Source organism: Pongo abelii, chromosome 13 (assembly GCF_028885655.2).
Source record: "Pongo abelii isolate AG06213 chromosome 13, NHGRI_mPonAbe1-v2.0_pri, whole genome shotgun sequence".
In the NCBI taxonomy this organism is placed as follows: Eukaryota; Metazoa; Chordata; class Mammalia; order Primates; family Hominidae; genus Pongo; species Pongo abelii.
The window spans coordinates 78,894,188-78,908,918 of NC_071998.2; the positions used below are offsets into that span (position 1 = coordinate 78,894,188).

Consider the following 14,731-nt stretch of genomic DNA (forward strand, 5'->3'; position numbering starts at 1 on the left):
TCACCTTTATATTAAACTACCTCAAAAACAAGATTTTAAATAACTTGGGGGCGAGGGGGAAAGAACAACATTACAGATATACAAGAGATGGAGGTTTGGATTTCGAGGTTAAGAATGGGTAAATAAAGTCTTATTCTTCACAGTGCAGTTACTCAACTTTGGCTCCCTTGACATTCTGGGCCAGGTCATTTGCGGCAGGGGCCCTGGTCTCTACACACTAGATGGCAGTAACACCTGCATCCCCCGCCCCCCACAGGTTTTTGTTTGTTTTTTATTTTGGTAAGAGACAGAGTCTTGCTCTGTTGCCCAGGCTGCAGTGCAGCAGTGTGATCACAGCTTACTGTAGCCACAAACTCCTAGGCTCAAGCAATCCTCCTGCTTCAGGCTTCCAAGTAGCTGGGACTACAGGTGCATACCACTGTGCTCAGCTAATTTTTTGTGGAGACAGGGTCTCACTTTGTTGCCCAGGCTGATATTGAACTCCTGGCTTCAAGTAATCCTCCAAGCCTTAGCCTCCTAAAGTGTTAGGATTACAGGCGTGAGCCACTGCATCCAGCCTCCCCTCTACCTCTATAGTTTTGACAATCAACAATTTCTCCAGAAACTGACAAATGTCCCTGCGGGGAGTGGTGGAAGGTAGGGCAAAATCTCAGCAGGTTGCAAACAACAGCTTTACAGGAAAGTTAGTCAATTTCTAAAATGACATATCTGGAAACCTGGAATAAAACTGCTACTTTTTTGAGCAAAAAAAGAGGGAAGACCATGGTATGAGTAGAGGGATGATGACAGTATGATCTTAATAATAAAGGTTAACCACCAGTAGTGCTAGAACCAGTAGTGCCCAGGGTTGCAGAACTTTGACTTGGAAATCCAGTTCCATTTATAGTCTTGGGCAAGTTACCACCTCTTTGAGCCTGCTTCCTCACCTATAAAGGGTAGGGGTGACATCACTGAACAAGGTTGCTATGAAGAATAAATGATAAAAATATATATGCAATGCTTTGTAAACCATAAACATTTACAAAGAAAAATAAAAGATCATGAAGTCCTTGAAGATAAAAGAAAACAATACTATAATAATCACTCAAAAATTAAAATATTCTAGTTTCAATGTGTTAATAAATAAAATAAATTTTTCTACAATGTAACAAAAAATTGTGATATCACGGCACTTATAAGAACATATGTAAAAGTAAAAAATGTTTATTGACATTGAAAAAACCCAACATCTTGAAATTAATCATTAAAATCATAAGGTAAATACTAAGGTTAGAATAAAAAAACAGATTTATCTATGATCTGAATAGTGGAGCTTAAAGTAGCTAAGTTAATCTTTTTATAAAAAGAAAAGACAAAACCAAAATTTTAAAATACTGGAAATGATTCTTGAAATCCCTGCAATTAATTCACTGAGGTTTATGTTTGTATTTCAATCTTCCAGCTGTTAGCCATTTTTGGTTTTAAGTTTGCAAAAAACAAATCACTAATAAAAATCATAAACAACCAAAACCGCATTAACATTTACTGCCAAAAACACATTTTCTGGTGAATACAAAATATTACCCACTGGAAAAATCCATTAAAGATTGAAAACAAGTGACTTACTATTTACTGGGTTTATGAAGGACTAAATTACTGAAGTGATTTTCTTTAAGTATTATGAGGTATTTAGAAGTCACTGAAACAAAAACTTTTTTTTTTTTTTTTTTTCTGAGATGAGGTCTTTCCACAAATTGTCCAGGCTGGTCTCAAACTCTTGCGCTTAAGTGATCTTCCTGCCTCAGACTCCAGAGTAGATGGGATTACAGGCGTGAGCCACCACACCCAGCATTCCAAAAGCTTTTTAAAAAAAATTTCAATTTTGTTCTCCCTTAAGCTACCATACCATTTCTCTTTCATTCACAATTCCATCCCTTTTTGAAAGAATTGCCTTACCTCAGTTTGTATTACCTTTCTATTCACATGGACCTTAATCTGTTGCGGCTGACCTAACAATTCTCCTTAATCTATTTTCCCAAAATTATCTTATACAAATAACATTAAACAATAATAGCTGATTTTATTAGTCCATTCTCGCACTGCTATAAAGAAATACCTGACACTGGGTAATGTATAAACAATGTTTAATTGGCTCATGGTTCTGCAGGCTGTATAGGAAGCATGGCAGAGTCTGCTTCTGGGGAGGCCTCAGGAAGCTTCCAATGATGGCGGAAGGAGAAGGGGGAGCAGCATTTCACTTGGCTAGAGAAAGGGGAGGTGCCACACACTTTTAAACAACCAGATCTCATGAGAACTCACTTACTACCATGAGAACTGCTCCAAGGGGAAAATCTGCCCCCATGATCCAATCACCTCCCACCAGGCCCTACCTCCAACATTGGGGATTAAAATTTGACATGAGATTTGGGTGGGGACACAGATCCAAACCATATCACTAATGTTTAAAGAACATTTTCAGACATTCTTCTAAATGCCTTACTTTTAATCCTCACAATAACCCTATGAGGTACTTTTACTTATATCTGGTATTTTTTTATTTATTTATTTTTTTGGAGATGGAGTCTCGCTCATCACCCAGGCTGGAGTGCAGTGGTGCAATCTTGGCTCACTGCAAGCTCTGCCTCCTGGGTTCACGCCATTCTGCCTCAGCCTCCTGAGTAGCTGGAGGCACCCGCCACCATGCCCGGTTAATTTTTTGTATTTTTAGTAGAGACGGGGTTTCACCATGTTAGCCAGGATGGTCTCGATCTCCTGACCTCGTGTCCGCCTGCCTCGGCCTCCCAAAGTGCTGGGATTACAGGTGTGAGCCACCGCACCCAGCCTGTGTCTGTTTTTTTAGGTGTAGGAGCTAAGGAAATTAAATCACTTGTGGCAGATCTGGGATTTGAATACAGCAGTCTAGCTCCATGCTTTTAACTATGATGATACACTATTTTTCTTGAAAATCTCTGTTCACTTTGAAATTGCCTTTGCAAACATATCAATGAGAAAATTATGACAGTAAAAAAGATCTGAGCTAACCTACCCTCCATCTTCCCTTTCCTTAAATTATCACTGTGCTTTCGGGCTGAGCTAACTTTGGAAGACATTTAGGCTATAGTTTAAATGATAATAGACCTTGCCCAAAACTCAACTTATTTTGTAAAGCTAATGGAAGGCCATGAACTGGGTGAAGAGAGGAGCCCGATTCTGCTAAGGTGTAGACATAGATTGTCAGCCATTCCTGCAAATAATATAACTATTGTAGACTGGCTTTTTGAGATACCTTTTCAGGTTTTTTTGCATGGCTGACACCTACGGTTTCACCTGGACCTTCCAATCCCATTCCTGTGGCCCCATCCAGAAGCAATTCAGCCCACAAGAGAACAGCTTACACCCCCCTAGAGATGAAATAATAGGATTTCATCTCTGCCCCAACCAATCAGCAGCAAGCCTTGCCTCCCCGACCACTTCCCCAAAACTGCCTTTGAAAAACCCCTAACCCTTAGGAGTTCGAGACCAGCCTGGCCAAAATGGTGAAACCCCGTCTCTACCAAAAATACAAAAAATTAGCTGGGCATAGTGGTGGGCACCTGTAATCCCAGCTACTTGGGAGGCTGAGGCAGGATAATCGCTTGAACCTGGGAGGCAGAGGCTGCAGTGAGCAGAGATCATGCCACTGCACACCAGCCTCCTGGGTGACAGAGCAAGACTCTGTCTCAAAAAAAAAAAAAGAAAAAAGAAAAAAAAAGAAAAACCCCTAACCCACAAGATGATTTGAGTACTAACTCCATCTCCCACGTGGTGTGGCCAGCCTTGTGTCTATTAAACTCTTTCTTTACTACAATGCTGTAGTCTTCATTTGTGCAGCGGGCTGGAAGAAACCATTGGGCGGTTACACTTTGCTAACACACATTATGCTTTTCCGGTTGTCCTTTAGTGGCTAGTGTTCCCCAATATCCTTCATTTGGTCTCTTTTCTTTATTCCCTAAAAATTTCGTCCATTGTAATCATTACCTTTAGGGTGAGTCCTTCAAAATCCACATCTGAAACACTTACCTCATTCAAAAGTAGCAAACTTTCAGAAGCAAACTTAAACATCTGGTGGCATAAAACTCAATCAAAATGAACATCATAAACCATTTCCTTCGAACTCATAAGGTCCCTATTGGCTCTGTTTTTCCTCCCAGCTGTGCACGTTCTAAACTTCTAGGAGTTGCTCAGCTGATTTCTAACTTTTCTGCATCTCTACGGACAACCAGGTGCCAAGTCCTGCCCTACCTTCTCATGCTTCTTGCATCCATTCCTTCCTTTTTATCCTCAGTCACTGTATCACAATCACATTCTTGTTGGAATATGTGAAAGGAAAATAAAATCTCAGGACCCCAAATTCACTATGCTAGGGGTCTACAACCCTAGGGTCATAGGCCACAACTGGTACGAACTGGAATACACAGCAGGAGGTGAAAGGTGGGCAAATGAGTGAAGCTTCCTCTGTATTTACAGCCACTTCCCATTGCTTGTGTTACTGCCTGAGCTCCATCTCCTGTCAAATCAGCAGTGACATTAGATTCTCATAGGATTGCAAACCCTATTACGAACCGCACATGTGAGAGATCTAGGTTGTATGCTCCTTATGAGAATCTACTGTCTGATGACCTGTCACTGACTCCCATCACCCCCAGGTGGGACCATCTAGTTGCAGGAAAACAAGCTCAGGGTTCCTACTGATTCTACTTTATGGTGATCTGTATAATTATTTCATTATATATTACAATGTAATAATAATAGAAACAAAGTGCACAATAAATGTAATGCGATTGAATCACCCTGAAACCATTCCCTCCTCCCTCATGCCTGTCTGTGGAAAAATTGTATTCCACAAAACTGGTCCCTCGTGCCAAAAAGTCTGGGGTCTGCTACACTATGTTAAAGAGGAAAAGTTAAGCTCGAAGCTGAATCATGCAAGAAACTCATTCCTTTGTTTCGAAACATTTAGAAGGCCAGATGTCCCCATAAGTAGCTACTCTGTTTACTTTATCTTACCTAAAGTGCTGATTTACTGAGCTGAGATGAATACATAGTTGACTATTCTTCCAGCCCTCCCTTCTTCCCTCCTTTTCTTCATTCCTTTTTTTCTCTTTCTCTCCCTCCCTCTCTCTCTCTTTCTGTTTTTCTTTTCTTTTCTATTTTATTTTATTTTTTAAGAGACAGAGTCCCACTCTGTTGCCCAGCGTGGTCTGTTCTTTCATATTCTCCAGAGGATTTTAGATATCTTGGGTGCAAGGACTGTGTGTTAGTCATCTTTGCATGCTCTCTCCCCCTCCACAAAGCTAACATGCTGCCTTGGTTCAATATACTTTTCTGAATGAAATCACTGAATGATGCTTATTAGTGAAGGAAAAGAAAAAAAATTTATTCACACCTTAGGAACACAATGTGTTTTTATCTGCTATATCTTCTTTCACTCCAGTAGCTCACCTAACCTTATAGCTCTACAACAGACTACAGTTACTATTTAGAGATACACTGTTACATTCTACATTACACAGAGGTAGGGGCAAATGGCATTTTTCCCCAATGCACTTTTATTAAGTATTTATTATTGGAGGCATTCATTATAGTTTCTATCATAGACTCTGAGGAGCTCTGAAACTGATTTTCCCAATCACCTCTGACCAGTGCTATAACAAAGAAAACATTTCCAGCAGTTATCTCTCTCTTGGAGAAATAATAAAAAATTAAAGAGCTGCTTTAAAATGAACCCAAATATAGAAAAAGAATGAAATTATAGAGGGTCTAAAGAGGCAGAAACACTGGGACAACTCAGGCTAAGGCACAAAAGCATATGCCGTTCCTTGGCTTTACAGTCAAGGCACGACCATTTGTATAAAGTCCTGGTATTAAGACTTCCAGTGACGGAGACTTTTTTTTCTTTACATTTACAGTGCTAGCAACTTTTATTCTTTACCTTTTTACCAAGGAGAATTTACGACAGAAGCAAAAATAGAAAGAATAAAATAATAAACTTCTGTATACTTCTCACTCAGTTTCAAAAATTATTAATTTATAACCAATCATTTCATATATACTTCCATCCCTATTATTATCTTAATAACAGCTTTTTTTTTTTTTTGAGACATTATCTTGCTCTGTCATCCAGGCTGGAGTGCAGTGGTGTAACTCGGCTCACTGCAACCTCCACCTCTCAGGTTCAAGTGATTCTCCTGCTCAGCCTCTCAAGTAGCTGGGATTACAGGTGTCCGCCACCACGCCCAGCTAATTTTTGTATTTTTAGTAGAGACAGGGTTTTACCATGTTGGCCAGGCTGGTCTTCAACTCCTGACCTCAGGTGATTGGCCCACCTCGGCCTCCCAAAGTGTTGAGATTACAGGCGTGAGCTACCATGCCCAGCCAATAACAGCTTTATTGAGGTACAATTAATATACCATACAGTTCAATCCTTTAAAGTATACAATTCATTGATTTTTATACTCAGGGTTGTACAACCATCACTACAGTCAATTTTAAAACACTCTTGTCAGGCTCCAAGATGGACAACTAGATGCAGTCAGGGAGAACAGCTCCAATGGAGGGACCACGACATCAGGAAGACTGGCTCACTCCTAGCAGATCTTCAGAGGGAAGGCATTAAGAGCGGATGAGGGAAGACACAGATGCTAGGCTCAAGGGGAAGGAAGCTGGGAACCCTGCATGGGGCTACCGCGCACCGGGACTCATTGCTGGACCCCAATGACGCTTGAAGAAGGGGTGACTGAACAGACAAGGAGCAACCCACTCTCACCAGAGGCCTCTGGAAGCCCAGCAGGATGAGACACTGTGACCACCTTCAACATTTAAGTTGGCAGAGAAAGCTGCTTAGAGAAGTGGTAGGCACAGAACTCCAGCTGGTGTGGAGCCCAGAGGGTTTAGTGCAGAAGCATCTGCAGTGGAGCATGAACAGGCAGGCCCATCCCCCTAGGCTCAACTTGCTCCCATAGGAGATATTGGCCCTAGGGGAACTGCTGGACCTGAACTCCATGAGACAGGGCTGGTCCGACTGGACCACTGTTTGGTCTGTTGGTCTCTCCAGGGGCCCCAGCCTGGCCACATCTGCTTGCAGTACAGCCGCCAGGTACCTCCTAGGGGCCCATGTCAGCTCCTGTAGTGGCGGAGCTCACCTAACTAGCAGAGTGCTCCAGCAGAGAGGCCATTGCTGACATGCACCAGCTTGCACACGCCCTCTCCCCACTGCAGCCTCCCCCATGCTGCTTTGCCTGCAGGTACTCGCCCACAGGCACCCCCAACTTTAATAGTGAACAAATGGTGCTGGGACAATACATTCACAACACACCATATGCAGAGCGTAACATGGGACAGAGATATAAGCATAAGAGCTAACACTATTAAACTCGTAAAACAGACATAAATACTCATGAGTCTGGATTATGCAATGATTTCTTAGATGTGACACCAAAATCACAAGCAAAAAAGACGTAAATTAGACATCACCAAAATTAAAACGTTTTGTCCATCAAAAGACATGATCAAGAAAGTGAAAAAAAAAAAAGCTCATAGAATGGAAGAATTTTGCAAATCATATCTATCGATAAAGGACTTGTATCTAGAATAAAATTCCTACCACTCAATACTTAAAAACCCCAATTTAAAAATGGGTGAAGGATCTAAATTGACATTTCTCCAAAGAAATGGCCAAATAAACACATGAAAAGATAGCATCACTAATCATCAGGGAAATGGAAAATCACACCACAGTGAGGCACCTCATTTCATACTCACTGTATGAAATGTAAATTATATGCTATGATTATAATTTGATTAAAATAGATTCAGTATTTCAAAGCTGAGTGATATAGGACTGGCTAGGAAAATTTATAATTTATTTATTGAAAAGATCTTATCCCCACTGACTTGCAGTGTATATGTATCATAAATCAAGCAATCATATATGTCGAGTTTATTTCTGAGTTCAATGTCTATTTCTAAGCCTGAATTTTTATCCCATAGGTCTATACCTTAAGATTTTGTGGCCGGGCACAGTGGCTCATGCCTGTAATCCCAGCACTGTGGGAGGCTGAAGTGGGTGGACTGCCTGAGGTCAGGAGTTTGAGACCAGCCTGGCCAAAATGGTGAAACCCCATCTCTACTAAAAATACAAAAAAATTAGCCGGGCGTGGTGGTGTGCACCTGTAATTCCAGCAACTTGGGAGGCTGAGGCAGGGGAATTGCTTGAACCAGGGAAGTGGAGGTCGCAGTGAACCGAGACTGCGCCACTGCACTCCAGCCAGGGGGACAGAGCAAAACTCTGTCTCAAAAAACCAAAAAAAAACTTTGTAACATACTAAGTCCTCTTTGTTGTTTTATCTTAGGATTGTCTTGGTTATTCTAGGTCCTTTGCATTTCCATATTAATTTCAGAATTAGCATGTAAAATCACACAAAAACCAAGCTGAGATTATTATTGAGATTGCAGTGAATCTCTGATCGTTTTGGAGAGAACTGGCATCTTAGCAATACTGAGTCTTTCAGTTAACGAGCTAGCTATTCTTCAGTTTCCTTCTTGGCATTGTTTTGTAGTATTCTGATAAAAATCTTACACTTTTTTTTTAGAGTTACCCCAGGTTACTGATAGCTCAGATGCTATTATAAATGATCTTTTAAAGTTTTATTTTCCACTTATGTATTAGTAATATATGGTAAAAATTGATATTTTTATATTGAAATTATAATCAGCAGTCTTGCTAAATTCTGCTGATTAGACTGATTAGAATTAGACTTATTAATTCTAATAGTTTGCTTGTATATTCTTTTGGGATTTCAAAAATATAATTATGTCTACTGTAATTAAAATTAGTTTTTATTCCTTTTTTCCCTACTTTTGTACCTTTTATTTCTTCTTTTCTGTATCTCACTGCTAGGAGCTCCAGTATAAACCTGAATAGGAGTGATGAAAGTAGATATTCTTGCCTTGTTGTCAATTTTTGGGGAGAAGAGAGTTGAGTATTTCCTCATGTTATGTTAGTGGCAGATATTTTTGTAGATACCCTCTATCAAATTAAGTCACCTTCCTAAAAATTTTCATCATGATAATGGTGTATTTAATTGTATCAAATGTTTTTTTTTTTTTTTGAGAAGGAGTCTTGTACCGTCGTCACCTAGGCTGGAATGCAGTGGCGCGATCTCGGCTCACTGCAAGCTCCGCCTCCCGGGTTCACGCCATTCTCCTGCCTCAGCCTCCCGAGCAGCTGGTACTACAGGCACCCACCACCACGCCTGGCTAATTTTTTTTTTTGTATTTTTAGTAGAGACGGGGTTTCATTGTTTTAGCCAGGATGGTCTCGATCTCCTGACCTCGTGATCCACCTGCCTCGGCTTCCCAAAGTGCTGGGATTACAGGCGTGAGCCACGGTGCCCGACCGTATCAAATGTTTTTTATTTACTAAGATGTTCATATAATTTTCCTTTATTCTGTTAATATTATGAATCACACTGGGCTTTTTCAAACCAATTTGGAGTTCCTGATACAAATCCCACTTGATCATAATGGAGTTTTTTTCTTTTTTTTTTTTTTTTTTTTTTTGAGACAGAGTTTCACTCTTGTTGTCCAGGCTGGAGTGCAATGGCGCGACCTCGGCTCACCGCAACCTCCGACTCCCGGATTCAACTGATTCTTCTGTGTCAGCCTCCCAAGTGGCTGGGATTACAGGCATGAGCCACCACACTCAGCTAATTTTTTTATTTTTAGTAGAGACAGGGTTTCTCCATGTTGGTCAGGCTGGTCTCAAACTCCTGACCTCAGGAGATTTGCCCACCTTGGCCTCCCACAGTTCTGGGGTTACAAGTGTGAGCCACTGTGCCCGGCCTTGTTTTTATATATATCTAAATTTTAACTTATAATGTTTTATTTACTATTTGTGTGTTTACTGGCCTGCAATTTTATTTTCTTGTGATTCCCCTGTCAAATTTTGGTGTAGGGGTTATTTTGGCCTTAGAAAGAATACCTCTCTCTACTTTTTAAAACATTAACTACAATACGATTACCATACCAAAAAATAATTGACAATATTTCCTTACTATCATCAAACCCAGCAAATGTTCAACTTGCCAACAGTTCCACAATTTTTAAACTCGTTTGTCTGTTGAGTCAGTATCCAAATAAGGCCCACACAGATGTCATAAGTTGATATATCTTTTAAGTCTTTGTTTTGTTTTGCTTTGTTTCCTAAGAGTCTCACTCTGGCACCTAGGCTGGAGTGCAGTGGCGCGATCTCGGCTCACTGCAACCTCCACCTCCACGGTTCAAGTGATTCTCGTGCCTCAGCCTCCTGAGTAGCTGGGACTACAGGCACGTGCTGTCATGCCAGGCTAACTTTTGTATTTTTTGTAGAGGCGGAGTCTTGTTATGTTGCTCAGGCTGGTCTTGAACTCCTGGGCTCAAGTGATCCGCCTGCCTCGGCCTCCCAAAGTGTGGGGATTACAGGTGTGAGCCACCGCACCTGGCCAATATACCTTTTAAGTCTTTTTTAACCTATACATTTCCCCTTCATCCCTCTTTTTCTTCCTTACATTTTATTTGATGGAGAAACCAAGTTGTTTGCCTCACAGGCATTTCCCAGTCTAGATTTTGCTGATTGCGTACTTGTGGTGTACTTTAACATATTCCTCTGTCTGCATTTCCTATAAATTAGTAGTTGAATCCATATTGTTGACTTCTTATAAACTTTCTATTGACGTTTAATATATGTATAGAAAAGCACATAGATGATAAATATGTAGCTTGATTAATTTTAACACTGTAGTTACATACCATGTAAGTAACATTCAAAAGTATGACTAATAAAATATAAAAATTCATGCACTTGTTTTTTATTAACGTTTTCTTAAACATACAGATAGCTCACCCTTATTTCAATGTTTAATATTAGAAGTGTTTTGGGTCTTTATTAGGAAGTTCGGTGATTATTTTATAACCAGAAATATGCCATAGGAACTTAACACTTGTTTAATAACAATTAGCCTATGGTAAAATTAGTTTCATTATAAGTCATTTCACTTAAAGTCGCAGTTTCAAAGAACCCATTGACAATGTTAAGTGAGGACTTACTGAACAATAGTCTCGGTTTTACCATGGGGGATATGTTTCAAGACATCCCCTGTAGATGCCTGAAACCACAGCAAGTACAAAACCTGATTGTTGTCAGCCAAATCACATTTCTGTTCACGTCTTCCACTCACAGATTTAATGCCTTTTCCCTCTTAACTAAATACTTATCACGCATTAATTGTGGTCATAACTTTCGCAGTTTGAGGTGCAACAGGAAACTAAACTAGTTTCTTTTTCCTTCTTCACAATTTTACAGATAGGAGATTTGGTCTTACTAGAGATGTTAGCACTCTCACCATACCATTCTTTTTCTTTCCTTATTAAGTTGAGAACTTTTGCTACCTTTTCACTTAAGGGAAGCACTTTATAGATCAAGCTTGTCCAACCCACAGCCATGGCCCACTGTAGCCCAGGATGGCTTTGAATGTGGCCCAACACAAATTCGTAAGCTTTCTTAAAACATGATGAGTTTTTTTGTGATTGATTGATTGATTGATTGATTTTAACTCATCAGCTATCACTAGTGTTAGTGTGTTTTATGTGTGGCCCATGACAATTCTTTTTCTTCCAATGTGGCCCAGGGAAGCCAAAAGACTAGGAACCCCTGTTATAGATTCTCTTTGACATAAGGTTTACTACAACATAAGCGCTGGGATACCATGAGAGGTGATCTGATAACCCTAAGTGACTAATGGGAGGTGAGTGTATATAGTGTGGATATGTTGCACAAAGGGATGATTCACGTCCTGGGCTAGACAGAGCTGGACAGCACAGGACTTCGTCAGGCTACTCAAAATAGCATGTAATTTGAAACTTATGAATTATTTCTTTCTGGAATTTTCCATTTAATATTTTTGGACCATGGTTGACCATGGGTAACTCAAATGGGGGAAAGCAAAACTGTGGATAAGGGGAGGCCACTGTAAATATTAACTTGAATAAACATAAGTAACAGAAATTCTGGTTCCTAGGTCTCTATATTCACCACTCTTATCCATACTTACAATCATTTCACTACTTTGAAGATCAAAGAGTTCCTTTCACCCAAATGGTACTTGTAGTAATATTACATAATTCTACAGAAAATATAGAGGGGATCAGACCAATAAGACTCAAGGGCATTCCAAGAATTTTAACATGGGATTGAGAAAGAGGACTAGATATAAAGTGATATCCCATAAAATAATAGGAAGACAAAGAGAAGGTGGCATAGAAAGCCAAAGGAGCCACACAAGTTTAGATGTGGAGCAGCCTCATTGAAACCTCTTCATTTTAAGATTATAAAACTGATTCTCCAGAGAGACAGGTGACTTAAGACCACCAACTCATGAAAAGCTGTGGCCAGGGCCTCCCATGCTGGTCAGCCACTGTGACTCCATAGCTAGTGGGGGCTGGGGAGGAGTCTACAATCTCTGTTTATTTGGAAACACAGAATAGCTTATTGCTTATTTCTCACATATTTTAAAAATATATATTTTTTAAATTATTTTTTCCAAAAATAAGCCCATTAAATTTACTGAAAAAAATTACCTAATTTTCACCATGGGAGGGCAGTCTTATTCTAATAAGCTATAGAAGTCTGAAAATAAAGACACGAAAGCCAGGTCTACTTTAAAATAGTCTTAAACCACTATTATTATATTTTTAAAATTTAGACAATGACTTCTAACTAGAAGCAAAAATAATAACACACAATCTGACTAATAAAAATACTTAGGAAAACAAAAAGGTGAAATACTTGAAAACGGACAAACAGAATTGTGCTTCATATGCAAAAGAATCTAAGTCACTTCCCCATACTGGAAAGTCTTAATAAGAACAAAAGAACAGCACCAAGCATTTACTAAGGCCATACCACGTAGCAATAACAAATGAAGCAGTTTATTGATTGACTGATTGATTGACTGAGATGGAGTCTCGCTCTGTCACACAGGCTGGAGTACAGCAATGCAACCTCAGCTTTGCAACCTCTGCCTCCCACATTCAGGAGATTCTCCTGCCTCAGCCTCCCAAGCAGCTGGGATTACAGGCACATGCCACCATGCCCAGTTAATTTTTGTATTTTTAGTAGCGACGGGGTTTCACCATGTTGGCCAGGCTGGCCTCGAACTCCTGACCTCAAGTGATCCACCTGCCTTGGCCTCCCAAAGTGCTGGGATTCCAGGCAAGAATTACCACACCCAGTCAAAAATGAAGCAGTTTAAATGCAATGTTTAAATACTAAGCACTCAATCATTATGAAATCTTATAATGGTAGATGTAGACACATCAATCTCAAAAATTACATGAAAATGCAAAAGACTTACAACAGTGAAAACAATTTGGAAAAAGAACAACAAAGTTAGAGGATGTATACTCCCCAATGGCAGAACTTACTGTAAAACTACCCTAATAAGGAGAGCATGAGACTGGTATAAGGCAGACACATAGAGCAATGGAACAGAACTAAGGATCAGAAACAAATCTGCACATTTATGGTTAACTAATTTTTGACAAAGATATTAAGACAATACAACAGAGAAATAATTGTCCTTTCAACAAATGGTACTGAGACAATTGGATATTCACATGCAAAAAAGTGAACTTAGATCCTAACCTCACACCACACACAAAAATTAAATCAAAACAGATAATAGACCTAAATATAACAGATAAAACTTATAAAACTTCTGGAAGAAACAGGAAAGAATATTTAAGACCTTAGGCAAAGAGTTCTTAGACTTGACACCAAAAGCATGAATAATAAAAGATAAAAATTCATAAATTGGTCCCAGTGCAGTGGCTGACATCTGTAATCCCAGCACTATGGGAAGCTGAGGTGGGAGGATCGCTTGAGCCTAGGAGTTCAAGACCAGCCTGAGCAACACAGGGAGACCTCATCTCTACAAACAATAAAAAAAATTAGCCAGGTGTGGAGGCACATGCCTGTGGTCTCAGCTACTCGAGATGCTGAGGAGGGAGGATCACTGGAGGCTGAGGTGGGAGGATCACTTGAGCCCGGGAGGTTAAAGTTGCAGTAAGTTGTGATTGCGCCACTGCACTCCAGCCTGGGCAACAGAGTGAGACAGCGTCTCCAAAAAATAATTTGTAAATTGGACTTTACAAAATTAATATTTATGTGTCAAAAGGCTATTAAGAAGATGAAAAGCCTGGGCACAATGGCTCATGCCTGTAATCCCAACACTTTGGGAAGGAGAGTGGATCGCTTAAGCCCAGGAATTCGAGATCAGCTTGGGCAACATGGTGAAACCCTGTCTCTACAAAAAATACAAAAATTAGCTGAGTGTGTTGGCATATGCCTGTGGTCTCAGCTACTCGGGAGGCTGAGGTGGGAGGATTACTTGACCCCAGGAGGCAGAAGCTTCAGTGAACCAAGAACCTACTACTGCACTCCAGCCTGGGCAACATAGCGAGACTCTGTTCAAAAAAAAAAACAAAACAAAAAAAAGACGAAAGAGAAAAGACTAATCATACACTAGAAGAAAAATATTACAAGCTATATATTTGATAAAGGACTTATATCCAGAATATACAAAGAACCCTTACAATGTGTAATAAGACAAAAACTCAATTAAAAAAAGGTAAATTGATATACAGTTTTAATGTAATTCCTACCAAAATCCCAGCA

At 39.9% G+C, this 14,731-nt stretch overlaps 1 protein-coding gene across 3 annotated transcripts in view; it reads right to left on the reverse strand.

Moving 5' to 3' along the window:
• The window catches only part of CENPP (centromere protein P), a 282,356-nt gene that overhangs the window by 155,960 nt on the left and 111,665 nt on the right, over positions 1 to 14,731 (reverse strand). The window lies entirely within an intron of this gene.